This window comes from Chrysochloris asiatica, unplaced genomic scaffold, assembly GCF_000296735.1.
Source record: "Chrysochloris asiatica unplaced genomic scaffold, ChrAsi1.0 scaffold00246, whole genome shotgun sequence".
NCBI classification, from domain to species: Eukaryota; Metazoa; Chordata; class Mammalia; order Afrosoricida; family Chrysochloridae; genus Chrysochloris; species Chrysochloris asiatica.
This window is the reverse complement of record NW_006408764.1, coordinates 117,457-127,683: the sequence shown is the minus strand read 5'-3', so window position 1 is coordinate 127,683 and position 10,227 is coordinate 117,457. Positions and strand designations below refer to the sequence as shown.

The 10,227-nt window shown below is 37.4% G+C and overlaps 1 pseudogene; it reads right to left on the bottom strand.

The window, feature by feature from the left end:
• Positions 1-8,840: 8,840 nt before the first annotated feature.
• LOC102832964 lies at positions 8,841-9,701 on the bottom strand (annotated as a pseudogene).
• Positions 9,702-10,227: the final 526 nt, after the last annotated feature.

Here is a 10,227-nt window from a genome sequence, read left to right as displayed (position 1 = left end):
CTTTCCTGTTTTGTTTTTTTAAAAAACACATTTTGCTTTATGCATGTATGCTGATATTGTTGATGTCATCTCACCACTCTTCCGGTCTTTGGTCATTAGTATCTAATGCATGAAATCGGTTCTTGAGATGGTCTCTAAATTCGGTGGAATATGTTCAAGGTCATGTTTTGGATCTTATGGACTTGTTTTCATATTCTTCAAGTTCAGCCTGAAATTGAATATGAACAAGTGATTGTCTGTTCCACAGTCTGCCCCTGGCCTTTTTTGGCTGATGATATTGAGCTTTTCCACCATCTCTTCCCACAGATGAAGTCAATTTGATTCTTGTATATTCCATCTATTATTGAAGTCCTGGTGTATAGGTGCCTTTTATGTTGTTGGGTTTTTTTGTTTTTTTTTAAACTGTTTTATTATTAATTATGTGATAGTTTACATGGGAGAACATTAGCTTTACATTCATCCTATCATATATCATTACATTGCCATGGTTACAATCCCCTCCATACATCATCAACCAAACAAAAGGTATACCCTGCAAGCCTGTCCCCTGGTCGTCAGCACACAGCCCCTCTCCCCCTCTCTGGGTCTAGAGTCCCCAGATGCTCCATCTCTCCACGTCATCAACTCTGCCTCCATTTCTGGCATCACTGCTTCTCTGGGTAGGGTCCTGCTCTCCTCTCTTGTCCCCTGATGGTCCCAGGGGTCTCTGTTCCTGGCCTGCAAAGTCAACCACTTCCTTCTTTTTGCTACAAAATGTCTACCTTTACATTTCCAACCCTCACAGTCAGTCCTGATAGCAATTATTCACTATTGTACTGCCCAGACAGATTGTATACTACACAGTGGAGATTCTACCTTCCTCCACGCACTCTGGATCCAGGTTCCCTCTTGAAAGCTTGTAAGCCAGTCACCCCTTGCCTTTGTAGCTCCCCCATTTTGGGTAGCCAATGTTCAAGTTGCCCATCCCTGTCTACTCTGTGTATGGAGGGGGTGGGAATGATCCTCGCTGTAAAGATTTATTCCCTCTTTTTTTTTAAATTCCCTCTTTTGAGCTGCTGCATCCATAGGTGTAGGTCAAGTTCATCAAATTGTATCAGATTACTCTTTTTTTCCTCTTCTTTCTTCTTCTAGTTAAGCTCTGATCATTCAGCCATTGAAGCCTAGTCAAGTGGGTATTACCTCCTTTTTTGTTGTTTTAAAAAGGTATTTGCAATGAATAAGTTAGTGGTCTTCCAAAATTCTTTCCTGCGATCTCAAGCATAATTTCTATCACCATGATCATATTTTCTAACCACTGATCCTTCCTCTTTGTTTCCAATTTTCTCATTCCTATCACCAGTAATTATCAGTGCACCTTGATTGCATGTTTGATGAATTCCAGACTGAGAATGTTTGTAGAATTCTTCAATTTCATCACTACTGGCCTTATAGTTTGTGCATAAATTTGAATAATATTGGTATTAACTGGTCTTCCTTGTGGGCGAACGGATATTATCCTATCACAGTCAGTGTTGTACTTCAAGATAGATCTCGAAAAGTTCTTTTTGATAATAAATGCAACAACACTTCTCTTGAATTTGTTGTTTCCAGCATAGTAAGCAGTATGACTGTCTGATTCAAAATGGCCAATACCAGTCCATTTCAGCTCACTAGTAATGCCTAGGATAGCTATCTTTATGTGTCACATTTCATTTTTTATGACTACCAATTTTCCTAGATTTATACTTTGTACCTTCCATGTTCTGATTATTCATTAGTTAATTAATAATGGATATTTGCAGCTGTTTCTCATTTTGAGTTGTGACCCATCAGCAAATGAAGCTCCTGAAAGCTTTGTCATATCCATGTTGTTAAGGTCAACTCTACTTTGAGGAGGAGGTTCGTCCCCATTCATATTTTGAATGCCTTACAACCAGAGAAGCTCATTTTCTCAGCACTGCATCTAACAATATTCTGCTACTATTCATAATGTTTTCAACTTCTTGTGTACATGAGGTTTTCAGTGGCTAAACATTTAGAAGTAGTCTGTTCTCCTGCTTCCTAGTCTGTATTAGTCTGTAAGTTCCACAGAAACCTGTCCACTATGGGTTATCCTGCTGGTACTTAAAATATCAGTGGCACAACTTCCAGCATCACAGCAATATGCAAGCCACCACAATATAAAAGAATGACAGACAAGTGGTGGCACTTCTTTATAGTATTCTGTTATCTTTTTTACTTCAACTTGTTCTGTTGTGACATTGCCTATTTCATTTTTTTTTATTGTGAATTAAATGAAAAGTTACAGACAAGATCATCAGTTTTACATTCAACAAATTATATACTATGTTTCATCTCAATGATTGCAATCCCCTCCATAAAACAACAGTTATACCACATCCTCCCTGTGGTTCCTAATTCCATTTAACCTACCTTACATCCCTTCTCAATTTTGTCCTTAGGGAAACGTTCCCCTTTTGATTTTGAATGATTGGCCATCCCACCATTCATAGCATACCCTACTAATACTGCTAGGCTGAAAGTTGGGCCATGGGGGTGAGTTCCTTTCCAGATCTGAAGGGTGGTAGAAGGCCGTAGCCTCAGGTCCCTACAGACTCTTTCTGCCAAGTAAGTCAAGGGGTTTTTTTTGTTTTTTTTTTTTAAGTAATTTTGAGTTTTGTTCCTCATATATTCTGCCACTCTATCTGGGACCTTTGAATGCGATCCCTTTCAGAGCAGTTAGCAGTGGTAGCCAGGCACCACCTTGTTCTTCTGATCTCAGAATTGTGGAGACTGATGTTCACATATTCCATTAGTCTGCTGGACTAATTGATTGCAAGACTCTTCAGTTTTTATCACTCTTCTTTTTTCTGCACATGGAGAGACCAATAGCTTCACCTTAGATGGTCATTCATAAGCTTTTAAGATCCCAGACACTACTCACCAAAATGGGATATAGGACGTTGTCTTTGTGGACTATGTTTTGCCAATTGACCCTGGTGTCCCCTGAGACTATGACCCTGAGTCCCCAGGCCCAGCAGCTCATTGCCTTAAGATGTTTGGCAATACCTGAAAGAAAATTTTTTGCTTTAATATCAGACATTTTCAACATTTTTTCCACTGTATGCTCCACCACACTCAGAGCTGTGTTTGCAGGAAAGGTAAATAACTCTTTCAAACTCATATATTTGTGGGAGGTATATATATTCCACTCTTCCTCTCATACCCACTCAGTCTGTTTCTCTGTCCATGTATCTAGCTGCAGAACATTGTTGTTCCAACACTGTGTATATAACACTATTTTCCACTATCCCCTTTAGCCCTTGTATACCTCCCTGTGTCTTCACCTGTCTTCATCCTTCTTCTGCCAACCTTCCTCTTCTTGTATATTGCCCTCCTCCTTCTTGTGTATTGCCTTCCCTGTCACCCAAGTTAACATTCATCTACGCTCTGGCCAGTGAATTACTCTCCCTTCCCTCCCTGGGGACCATCAAAGAACATTTCTTTTAGAATGAAAACCTTTTCTTGAGTTTTTATAATAGTGATATCATACAGTATTTGTCCTTTTGTGATTGACTAATTTCACTCAGCAGAAGGTCCTCCAGGTTCATCCATGTTATGAGGTGTTTCACAGACTCATCATTATTCTTCAACGTAGCATATCATTCCATTGTGTGTATGTACCAAAATTTGTTCATCTATTCATTCTTCCCTTGATGGGCATTTAAGCTGCCTCAATCTTTTTGCTATTGTGAATAGTGCAGTAATTAACATCAGTGTGCATACATCTACTTGTGTGGTGGCTCTTATTTCTTGTGAACATATACTAACTAAAGGGATTTCTGGGTCATACAATATTTCTATTTCCAACTTTCAGAGGAAGTGCTGTACTGTTTTAAAGTGTGGTTGAACCATTTTCTAGTCCACCAGCAATGTAGGAAAGTCCCAGTCCCTCTACACCTTCATCAGCTTTTGTTGTTTTCTGTTTTTTAGAACCTTGCTATTAATGCTGGGGTGAGGGGTTATCTCATTGTTGTTTGATTTGCATCTCTCTTACGGACTCCTGGAGTCCTGGTGTGGCACTGTGGGTTAATACACTGGACTGCAAAGTCAGTTTGAACTGTAATGTCATAGCTCAGCCCTCACCAGTCACTCCTCGGAAACCCTATGAAGGGTCGCTATAGGTCAGAACCAAGTCGACAGCACTTAACAGCAACAACAATGGACTCCTGATGTAGAACTATAGCATCACTGCTGGACTGAGAACCACAACATCGGCTGTTCAAACCCACCAGCTGCTTCTTGGAAACCCTATAAAGGGTCACTATTAGTCGGAACCGACTCCATGGCACTTAATAACAACAATGGCTATACAGGGTCACTATGATTTGGAACCAACTCGATGGCACTTAACAATAATAGCTAATGATCAGGAACATATCTTCATATGTTTGTTGACTACCTGAATATCTTCCTTGGTGAAGTGTCTGTTCATGTTGTATGCCCATGATTTAATTGGGTTATTTGTCTTTTCTTGTTGAGGTGTTGAAGTTTTCTGTACATTTTGAGATTAGTCTCTTGTCTGATATGTTGTTGCAAAAAAAAATTTCCCAGTCTGTGGATTCCCTTTCTACTCTTTGGACAAATCTTTTGATGTACATAAGTGCCTGATTTTTAGAAAATCCCAGTCTTCTACTATTCATGAATTTTCAGTAATGTTTGATAGTGTATTTATACTGTGAAGTAGAGTCCCTAAGTTTGTCCCTATTTTTTCATTAATGATCTTTCTAGGCTTTACATTTAAGTATTTATTCTTCATTGAATTTGTTTTTGTATATGGTGTGAGGTATGGGTTTTGCTTGATTTTTCTGCAACTGGATTTCCATTTTTGCCAGCACTATTTGTTAAATATCTCTTACCCATTTAATGCATTTTGTCCCTTTTTCAAAGATCAGTTGACTCTATGTGGATGGGTTCTCAATTCTGTTCCATTGATCTATGTACCTTTTGTTGTACTAGTACCAGGCTGTTTTGACCACTGTGGCTGTGTAGTAGTAAATTTTGAGATCAGGAGTGAGAGATTTCCTACTTTTTCTTCTTCTTAAGCATCTTAAGCTTCTTAAGCTTATCTGAAGTCTGTTTCCTTTCCATACAAAGTTAGTGATCAGCTTTTCCATCTCTTTAAAGAATGATGTTGAAATCTGGATTGGGATTGCATTATATCTAAGATTGTTTTGAGTAGTGTTAATATCTTCATAATTATAGTCTTCCTATCCACAAGCACGGTATACTCTTCCATTTTTGCAAGTCTCTTGGTTTCTTACAGTAGTGTTTTTTAGTTTTCTTTGTATAGGTCTTGTTTCTCTGGTTATATTTATTCCTAAATGTTTCATCTTTGGGGTAGCTACTGTAAATGTTATTGTTTTCTTAATTTACTTTTCATAGCTGTCTTTATTAGTATAGAGAACTCAAACTGAATTTTGTATATTAATCTTGTACCCTGCCACTTCGTTGAATCTTTCAATGAATTCCAATACTTTTCTTGTTGAGTCTTTGGGATTTACTACGTACAGGATCCTACCCTCTGCAAATACAGAGGTTTTTTTCTTTGCCAATTTTTATTCTTCTTCATTAATTTGGATGCCTTTAATTTCCCTTTCTTGTCTTATAGCTCTGGCTAAGACTTCCAACACGATAAAATAAGGGGTAGTGATAAAGGGTATCCTTGCCTGGTTCCTTTTCACAAAGAGAATGCCTTCTGTTTCTCTTCATTGAGAGTAATTGTTGACAGTTGGATTTGCATATATTATATTAATTATGTTAAGGAATTTTCCTTTGATTCCTACTTTGTTGAGTGTTTTTAGCAGGAATGGATGTTGGATTTTGTCAAATGCCTTTTCTGCATCAATCAATATGACCATGTAGTTCTTTTCCTTTTTTTATTCATATTGTGGATTATTTTGTTTTTCTAATATTGAACCATTCTTGCAACCCTGGTATGAATCCCACTTGGTCATGATGTATTATTTTTTTCATATGTTATTAATTCTATTGGCTAAGATTTTGTTGAAAATTTTTACATCTATGTTCATGAGGGATTGTTGTTGTTAAGTGCCATGGAGTCAGTTCTGACTCACAGCAACCCTGTATAGGGTTTCCTAGAAGCAGCTGTTGGATTTTAACTGCCAGCCTTGTGGTTTGCAGTCCAGTGCTGATCCTACAGCATTACACCAGAAGTTCTCATGAGGGATATTGATTTATAATTTTCTTTTTTAGTTATGTCTTTGCCTACTTTGAGTATGAGTGTTATATTTACTTCATAAATGAATTTGGGAGGTTTCCATTCTTTTATATGTTGTGGAATAGTTTGAGTAAAATTGATGTCAGTTCTTCTCTGAATGTTTAGTAGAATTCACCAGTAAAGTCATCTGGGCCCAAGTTTTGTTTGCTTTTTTAAAATTACCTGCTCAATTTGTTCTTTTCTTGAATGTCTGTTCAACTTTCCTACTTCACTCTGTCTTAGTTTGGTGGTGGTGATGTACTCTGGAGTCGGTTCTGACTTATAGCAACCCTGTGTAGGGTTTCCAAGGCTATAAATCTTTACTGAAACAGAAAGCCACATCTTTCTCCTGTGGAATAACTGGTAGTTTTGAACTGCTGACCTTGAGGTTAGCAGTCTGACTCATAACCACAACACAACCAGAGCTCCTTCTGTCTTAGTTTAGTTAAGTCATTTTTTTCTAAAAATTTATCCATTTCTTCTAGAATTTTAAATTTATTGGCGTACAATTCTTCATAGTATTCTTTTATTATCCTTTTTATTTCCATTGATTCTGTTGTGATGTCACACATATAGTTTCTTATGCATGTTATTTGCATCTTCTCCTTCTTTTCTTTTGTTAGATTTGCCAAAGCTTTGTCAATTTTATCAAAACTTTCAAAGAACCAACTTCTTGTCTTGTTGATTCTATTGTTTTTTTTGTTTTCTAATTCATTCATTTCTAGTCTAATTTTTATTATTATTTTTTTTCTTATTGTGGCAGTAGGTTTACTTTGCTGATTTTTTTTGAATTGTTGGAAATGTTGGGTTAAGCTGTTGATTTTGGTTCGTTCTTCTTTTTGGATGTGTTTATTTATGGCTAGAAATTGTCTGCTAAGCACTGCTTTTTCTGTGTCCCAAAGGTGTTAGTTAGTATGGTATGTTTTTGTTCTCATTTGATTTACAGGAATTTTTTAATTTCAGATTTTATTTGATCTATTACCCAGTAGCTTTTGAGCAGGGTGTTGTTCAATTTCCATGTATTTTATTTTTTCCTTTGATCTTCCCACTGATGAGTTTTACTTTTATAGCATTGTGATATGAAAAAATAGTTTGTAGTATTTTGAAGCTTTTTAATTTATTGGGGCTTGCTTTGTGACCTAACATGATTTATTCTGGAGAATGTTCTGTATATATTGAAAAATAATGTATATTGTGCTGTTGTTGGCTGAGAGCTCTGCATAAATCTATGAAGTCAAGTTGGCTAATTGGGTTGTTTTGTTTTTATGTGTCTTTGTTGAGTTCCTTTATAGTTGTTCTGTACTTTATTAAAAGTGGTGTATTATAATCTCCTACTATTAGTTAATCTTGCATTCCAGGAACAGAGGACCCTAGGACCAGCAAGAGGGAAGACCATGTGTGGAACTTGGGATCCTAACCAAAGCAGCAGTGACACCAGAGAAAGAGATGATGGCATGGAGAGATAAAGCATCTGAGGATTCTAGATTCATGGAACAAGAAAGTTTATATGCTGATGGGCAAGGAACTGTTTTGCAAAATATGTCCTTTTGTTGTTTAAACAATTATATAGTCCATGTGGTTTTGTGTACATAAAAAAAGGGGATTGTAATCATTATAATGAAACAAGATGCAATTGGTTGATCACAAAAAAAGTAGAAAAAATAATGTAAAAAAAATGTAAAAAGGATGAAGTTGGAGAGATTAGCAAATGTTAGAAGTGTTAAGAATGTTAGTAGCCACCTAAGATTTTTTCCCCTTGACATTTAAAGATAATTGAAAAGGAAATGACTTTCTCACACACACACACACACACACACACACACACACACACACATCTCCTACTATTGTTGTAGGGGATCGCAGTGGCTCCCTACAATAAAGAGAAAAAGACTTTCCGCTTCCATGAAGATTTAAATCCTTGTAAACCCTATACAAGGGCGCTATGAGTTAGAACCAACTCGATGGCACTAGCAACAATAAATTATTGTAGACTTGTTTATTTCATTCTTCAATTCTATTAGAATTTGATTGATATATTTTGAGGCTCTTTCATTGGGAGCATAGATACTATAGCTATGTCCACTGGTTCATTTGACCCTCTAATTGTGAGATGCCCTTTGTTTCTTATGTTGGTTTATGCCTTGAAATTTATTTTACCAGAAATCACTCTTGCCACCTCTGCTTGTTTTTGATTGCCATTAGCTTGATATTTTTCTCATTTGATTTTTAATCTATTTTTGTCTTTGTGTGTAAGATATATCTTATAGACAGCATACTGAAGGGTTCTGTTTTCTTATCTATTTTTGCTACTCTCTCTGTTGCGTGTGTTTTGGATCTTTTCATTTCTTCAAATTTTTATTTATTAGGAGTGACTGAAATAAAAAATATAGTTAAGTCCTATCATCAGTATCATCATGGAAACGGCTTTAAAAGAAAAGTGGTCAGATGAATATTATTGCTTCCTGTTTCAACCGGTAGATAGTTGCCATGGATACAGACAGCCAACAGCTTGTCAAGAATGCTCAAGATATGTTCTATAATACAACATGCCCGTTTAGGGGAAAACAAACTAGGAAATACCTTATATATACTTCTTGATTTCATCATACAAGACAGGCACAAAAGCGCCACCTATGCTTCTGAGCACATTGGACCATGTGCACTTGAAAACTGCTTTGTCTCCTTCATCACGAGCAATCTTCCTCCAACAGTCAAGGGTGTCTGTGTACATGATATCAGTTCCTTTGCGCCCTGACTGCATCATCATTACGCGACGAACAGTGTCAAATGTGTAGGAAGTCAACCCGGCCACAGCAATGGATTGAGCCATTATCTACCTCACAAAATGTGAGTATTCTTGGGCTCTGAGCATTCCCTCTGCAGTGTCATAGATACTAAAGTAGGCAGCTAAGTAGATGATAATACCCTGCACAGACACATTAAAGTCTTGGGACAGACCCTTAATCTCATGCTCGGTAATCTTAACCGGGCAGTCACCAAGGCCTTTGAACTCTCGGCACCAGCTTTCCCCAAATCAATTGCTAGACGGTTATGGACAAAATCAAGAGGGTACACGAAGCACAAGGACGTGGGCATGGCAGTACCATCGGATGCCATATTTCCGGCAAAGTAGCACCAAAACTGGGTCCTATTGTCCACACCACCCAGGAAGATCTGCTTGTATTTATCTTTGAAGGAAAAGTTGAGAACTTGGGTGGGGCAGTATCGGATAATATTGGCCAGGTTACCATGCCAGAAGGACATGACTCCCTGCTCCTTGGAGATATGAACCACACAATCGAAAATGCCCTTGTACTGCGTATCTGAGGTGATTGGTTTGCTAGCATGCTGCACCTGCAGCAGTAGCTTGGACCCGTTTGATAGCCGTGGCCACTCTACCTGCAAGGAAGTATTTGGTGAAGGACACCGCGGAACCTATCATGTTAAAAAAGGAGCAGATGGCGGCGGGTGACTGCAAGATTGGAGGCGGAACCAAAACCAGCTTTGACTTCAGGGCTCTGGAATATTCTCTGTCTCTTGACTGGTGTATTTAATTCATTGATGTGTAGTGTAATTCTTGACTGGTATGAAATGATTGCAATCATTTTGCTGTGTGTTTTTTGTGTTGTTGCTGTTTTCTTTGTTCCACTATTTTTCTGTGCTGAATTAATTTTGCTTGTGCATTCTCTTGTCATTTTCTTCACTGCTGAATTTTAATAAGTACAAAACCTTATTGGTTTTCCCTTTTCTTGATTTGATGTGAAGATGTATTAATTTTCTTTTAGGTTACCCTATAATTTATTCATTTCTTCTCCAATTTAAAACAGTTTGCTTTAACTTAAAATGTACTTGATTCCTTGTCATTTGGAATTCTGTAACTATACTTTTACCTCTTTGTGTTGTAGTTGTCTTTATTATAAATTGACATTTCTGATTCCCTGCTTTCAGTCTTGTAGGTTTGTTTTACT